The 6,107-nt window shown below is 37.4% G+C and overlaps 1 long non-coding RNA gene across 2 annotated transcripts; it reads right to left on the bottom strand.

Annotated features, from left to right (window-relative positions):
• Positions 1–545: 545 nt before the first annotated feature.
• Positions 546–4,035, bottom strand: LOC137074071 (uncharacterized). 2 transcript variants are annotated; one of them, XR_010904890.1, is made up of 4 exons: positions 3,651–4,035; positions 3,295–3,383; positions 2,452–3,039; positions 546–952 (listed from the first exon to the last, which is right to left on the bottom strand). It is a non-coding gene; the product is annotated as an uncharacterized lncRNA (long non-coding RNA). The 2 variants fall into 2 exon arrangements; XR_010904889.1 differs by having other exon boundaries at positions 2,993–3,039.
• Between the last annotated feature and the right edge of the window lie 2,072 nt (positions 4,036–6,107).

Genomic DNA, 6,107 nt, shown 5'->3' with positions numbered 1-6,107 from the left:
GAAAGCTTTAGAGCAATTTTACCTCAGAAAAGTCATCCAATGACAATTACCTCATAGATGAATAGTTTTCTGTATTCTGTATATCCAAATAAATATATTAACCTTGTACATCAACAATTTAAATGTTTAAAAAACACATTTGAGAAGAAACTGATATACACTGTAAAACCCAACAAGTTACGGTAACTCAAACCATTTGAGGAAACCGATTGCTTCAAACCAATTAAGTTTTAAAACCATTAAGTATGAGTACTGAAAACTCATATACATTGAGTTAAATTAACTCATATTTTAGTGTTGTTTAAGTGTTAAAACTTATATTTTAGTGTTGTGTTGATCAATTATTAAGAGTAAACTGAACTTAAAGATTTTAAGTTAATTTTATTAATTCAGTTTGAATTCAGGTAACAAATCTAACTAAGTCTTAACAACTACATGGTTACTTAAATGGTTTTAGGAAACAGATTGCGGCAAATGGTTTAAGTTCATCAAACTCAAAGTGATTAAGTTACATAAGACTAAGCACAAGCTAACATTGGTACAAAATGAAGACAGAACAGGAGGGTATTTTTAAGTAATTTATTGAAATATAACATTTACATCATAAATACAGTATGCCATATGTTCACAAATATAACTAGACAAAAAATATTAGACTTTTTCACCAAATAAAACAGCACAAACATGTTTAAAAAAGTCATAACATTTAAATAACAAAACATATAAAATAAAAAAATTATGTAAAAAGGTACGTTTCCTCAAAAAGCAAAAGCACTGTATGATCTTTAATGTACTCTAAGTGTATTGCACTGACCGAAGACTTGGCAGACATCACCACCTCATCTTTAAAGACAATCAAAGCATCCAGTGGGTTTAAAGGTAACGTTCCCTCTTCCTCCTCGACAGTAAGGATGGTGACTGTTGGCTTCTGCACCTGGTCAAGCTCCTTTTTCTATATGCATTGGAAAAAAAGTTTGTATGACACCACATATAAAAATAACCCTTGTCAGGGCAGACACCATATTTCAATTTTCATAAATAAAAAAAACGTTGTTATAAGGAACGGATTATTGTTGATTTAATTGGGCGTGTGCTTATTTAAAACCCTGTAGTTCAATTTTGTAAAGATGTTAAGTTGTTTGTCAGCAAGGTTTAATTGGGGGAAAAACATTTTCAGGGGTGTATCAGCCGAATGTTCTAGACCTTGAATTGAATGACGAATTGAATTGAATTGAATTCAAGCGATAATGCACACATTGCAAAACATTTGTTTTTCATGTCAGTATGTCATAAATAGAAAGAGGCAACAGTTTACTGTCAAAGATTTGTCGCTCACATCACGCCGCATCCAGTGTAGACAACATAACGGACTATAAGGGGCTCTTTTGTCCTGTCGCGCTGCTCACATCCGGTGTAGACAAGGTGAAACAAGACAGATTTGATTATAAAATTTTAAATGGATAATGGCAAGACATCCTTGGTGTAAATTACGTTCTTCTTTCAGATTAATATAATCAGAGCGGTATTAATAAATGTCCTGGTTAATCCAAGCATTATAATGGCAGTAAATGGCTGTCCAAAATTTGAAGCCAAAAAAGTGCATCTATTCATTATAAAAGTAATCCACATGACTCTGGAGGGTTAATAAAGTACTTCCGAAGTGAATCGATGGGTTTATATGAGAAAAATATCCATATTTAACTCGTTATAAAATAAGAAAATAACTAGTTTCCGGCGCAACGATGACGTCGGATATAGCGTAAAAAAGCATAACAGCCACGGCGTTGACGGCGGACGCAGCGTAAAAAACATAAATGATGTGACGATGATGTCGGGCGTTGCACAAGCGTTTTGAATCACGAGAGGATATTTTTCTTACACAAACCCATCGATTTAATTCAGAAGGCCTTTATTATTCCCCCGGAGCCGTGTGGAGCACTTTTAAAATGGATGGATGCACTTTTTTGGGCTACAAATTTTGGGCTGCCATTCACTGCCATTATAAAGCTTGGACGAGCCAGGACACGTATTAATATAACTCTGATTGTATTCGTCTGAAAGAAGAATGTCATTTACACCAAGGAGGACTTGAGGGGGGGAGTAAATCAGGGTGAACGATTCCTTTAAGCTTGAGCTGAGATTGGTTTATTATGTGTCAAATAAGCTTTTGCTGTGCTCAATGTATATGCTAATGAAAGCCTAAATTAAACGTTTTGAAGACTAGATTTTCAATGGACAGATTAATAAAATTCTTATGTGTTTGGAACAATATGAGGGTTGGTAATTTATGAATCATGACTGAATTTGTATTGGCAAGTGGACTATACATTTAAGACAACTTGAATGATCAACTATCAGTCACTGTAACCACACCATGCATTTATCCTGGTGGCAGCTGAAAGGTTAACATGTTGCTAAATAAATGTAATGTAGTTTTGACATGTGTCCTACCTTGTGTCTTGAAAACATCTCCTAACTCTTCCTTTTAAATAGTAACAGACCTGCCAGGATCGTAGTTTTTTTTATGATTCATGACAAGACTTCTTTCAACCACTGCAAATCTAGCATTGCCAATTACCTTACACCTTTACAAACCCAAGGCAACTTCAGGATAACTGCCAGTGAAAATATAACACACGAAATGTTTCTGTTTATATTAGGAAAGCCGACTATAACAACAACTTTCAAGACTTGACCAGTATTCTCCTGAAGCAATACAACATGACTTTGAATGATAGACAGACTGGACTTTGGACTTTAAGCCTTTTAAAAAAATCATATTGCTTCAGAAGACTTACAAGTTGTGCTAAAAGACATTTATGGTCATAATTACGTTTGCAAAAATAGCAATTCATTCAAAAATTAAAATTGAAGAACAAACTTATATTTGTATGAACATTATGTAACTGTTCATAACGTTATCATTTGCATTTTGCACAGTAACGTTACAAAATTCCATTGATTTGTTCAATGTTAATTCTAACTTACTTACTCATAGAATTGTAGCCACGTTGCTGCCATTGCACCTTCGTCTTTGCTCTGAAAAGATTTAAAACAATGTGTTAGTGTGAGTTTCAAATGAGAAAACGTCATGAGAAACAAATAACAGTTTAAAATTTTATCTAACGTAGCAAAACAGGATCTAAAATGCTCCTCAAGTCACTTTGTTCACCCCGGAGCTTCAGCTGCTTTAGTCAAATTAACTAGCATCACATATGATAGAGGAAACTCGAATTCGATTAACAATACATTTAAAACGGTTGTAATATAAGGAATGCGTGAGTTTGCAGTTACCTTTTGCTTTAACATAGTTACCGTCACTGTGGCACGAGAGACGTGGAAAGATGGCTAGCTGTCTCTAAAGCCAGCGTTTATCTGTCCGACTGTGAGAAAGCACAAACATATATTTTTTAATTCCCCGCTGACAAACTGCAGTGTAAAACAGCATAATTAACTCCAAACGTGTACATTACCGTTGGTAACACTGGTGCAATAGCGCATTTGCTCCTAATGTTAGATTGTTTGCTGGCTAACTTTACACACAACACTGAGCTGGTTAATCTTCGGATAAACATAAAAGAGGTACGAAAATAACACTGAAAACGTTCAAACATGAGCGAAATATGAATAAATAAGTTTGAAACGCTTACCTTTTGTTTTTCTTGACTGTAGCGCGAGCCGTCCTGCTGTGACTGGACTGAAGGAGGGAAAATGGCGCGGTTTTTGTTACCTCGGAAACTCACTGGGATGATACTTTGACATGACTAAATGTAATGACTTTAAAAGAGCTTAATGTAAGACTGTAGGCTTAATATGAGGTAGATTAATGTATATACTATTGTTTATTTATTTATTTTATCAGCTTTTAGTTATTTAATTGGCCATAGATGTAAAATACTAGATTAAATAAATATCTGTAACTTAAACCATTAGAGTTAAAAAGTTTTAGTAACTTATTTAGATTGAGGTTTGCTTTCAATAATACATTTTTGAGTTAACATCACACATATTTGTTAAGTTGAATTAACTTTTTTGGTAACATTAAGTAAAATGAACTTATTTCATTTAGTGAATTTCACTGTTAGGTTTTACAGTGTATAGCCTACAAATATATAACAAATATATATCCGATATTATAAAACATTTTGGTCAAAAGCATAATGTAGTTGTGTCACTTGATACAACTGATCTTTTAAAATTGCAAAATATGAATAGGAAAGGGGACGAGCAGGCTGGAGAGGTTGAGCGTCGATTTGGACCTGTTCAAAAGCATGTTTCAATGACTCATCCTGAGACTGTTCCAGGGGGAAATCATTGCACTGGTTCAAGTTCTCACCCCTACCTGGTCGAACAAAACCTCATTCAGCACCAAACTGAGACTGAGATGGGCTTGGTGTTGTGCAGCCAGCTGTATAATTTACCTGAACACAAGAAAAAGCTGGTTAAGACCGATCTAGAGGCGATGCTCGATATGGGGGTAATAGAAGAATCCAACAGTGATTGGGCGAGCCCAATGGTTTTAGGGCCTAAAACGTACAGCTCGGTCCAGTTCCATATGGATTATCATGAATTAAATGCTGTGTCGAAATTTGACATGCATTCAATGACACGTCATCTAATTATTCAGACCTCACCAGCCCACTGACTGATCCCACTAAAAAGGAAGCACCAGAACTGGTCCAGTGGACAAAGCAGTATCAGCAGGCTTTCACCCAAGTAAAGGCTGTCCTGTGTGGCGGGCCGCTATTACATTCTTCTGATTTTTCTCTCCCCTTCTGGTTGCAGATTTGCAGTTCCACGGCCTGAGTCGGTTGAGGAGGGCGTGGTTAAGCAAGGTCTGCAGGAGAGCGAGCCGAGAGACTATAGCGGTGAGAAAGTGGGTCAAGAGCAAATTACAAACACCTGTGTCTCTAACCTTGTTACACATGGAAACTAATGATGGCAGAAAACTAAGGACAAAGGAAAAATGTAAACTAAAAGTCCTTGAAAATGAAAACCAAATACAGTGAGACCCCAAACACAAATGATAGAACCCAAACACCACCCACTCCCTCCATGGGAAGGTGCAGCCTCGCGCCGTAACAATTTGACCTCAGGGGCGGAGGTTCTGGAGGAGGACGAGGAGCTTGTGACGCACTGAAATAGGCAGGAGGGCAGACGAGAAGAACCAGGGAGGAGCAAATGGTGGCACAATTCAGGAACGATCCAAGATGCCGTGGATAGGAGGAGTAGCCAAACTGGAATCCAGAGGCCAGCCAGGGTGACAACCTACAGTGGATTCAGTGGAGGGATGAGCCATGCTGGAGGCTTGGCTGAAGGGACCATGGTGATGATGGACAGAGATGGAGCCATTGGCAGGGTAGACCAGAAAATAGACGGAGAGCTGGAGTGGCTAAATGACTGATGGCTTAGACCACAGCGAAGCCACTGCAACAAGCGATGGAGGTGAAGCCAAGGTGCCTGAGGACTGCGGTGACGGAGGTGGTGCTTGAAGGAAGGAGGAGCCCGGTGAATCCATAGGGATTGAGGGACTAAGGCCCAATCCCATTTCTACCCCTTAGCCCTTCACTTTCCCCAACCCCTTTGCTTTGTGCGTGCACATAAAGGGGTAGTGGTGTCTCGATTCTATTTTGGCTGGAGTGGTAGGGGTAAGGGAAAGGGCCAGATAGCCGTAATGATATGCAATTGCATAGCCTGCCGGTTTAAAGGGGAACCATTATGGATGAAAATTATGAGATTATGAGATTTTTTTATATATCTATCATATGTGAACATAGTTCACTCAAAATTTTTAATTATCCCATGGTTTCCTTACCCTCGTCAAGCCATACTAACCTTTTTTAGATTTTTTGTAATATGTAGTGAAATAATAATTTTACAACCAGGTTCAGTTATGCACATGGGCTTTTGAGTTTGAAAATAGGGTAACTTTTAACCCTGGGTTAACATATATAATCATGGGTTATTTGTTTAAGTTTCACAGTTTGTGCTTTAGGCAAGTACTATTCAGGTAGTCAGGTTCTGAGATTTCAAATTGTAAACCGTATAGGTTAATATTCTTATTTGCATAAGTGAAACACTTATGGCATTTTTCATCTGTTAAGGAG

This window comes from Pseudorasbora parva, chromosome 4 (assembly GCF_024679245.1).
Source record: "Pseudorasbora parva isolate DD20220531a chromosome 4, ASM2467924v1, whole genome shotgun sequence".
In the NCBI taxonomy this organism is placed as follows: domain Eukaryota; kingdom Metazoa; phylum Chordata; class Actinopteri; order Cypriniformes; family Gobionidae; genus Pseudorasbora; species Pseudorasbora parva.
The sequence above is the reverse complement of the archived record's forward strand: the minus strand, read 5'-3'. Positions and strand labels throughout refer to the sequence as shown.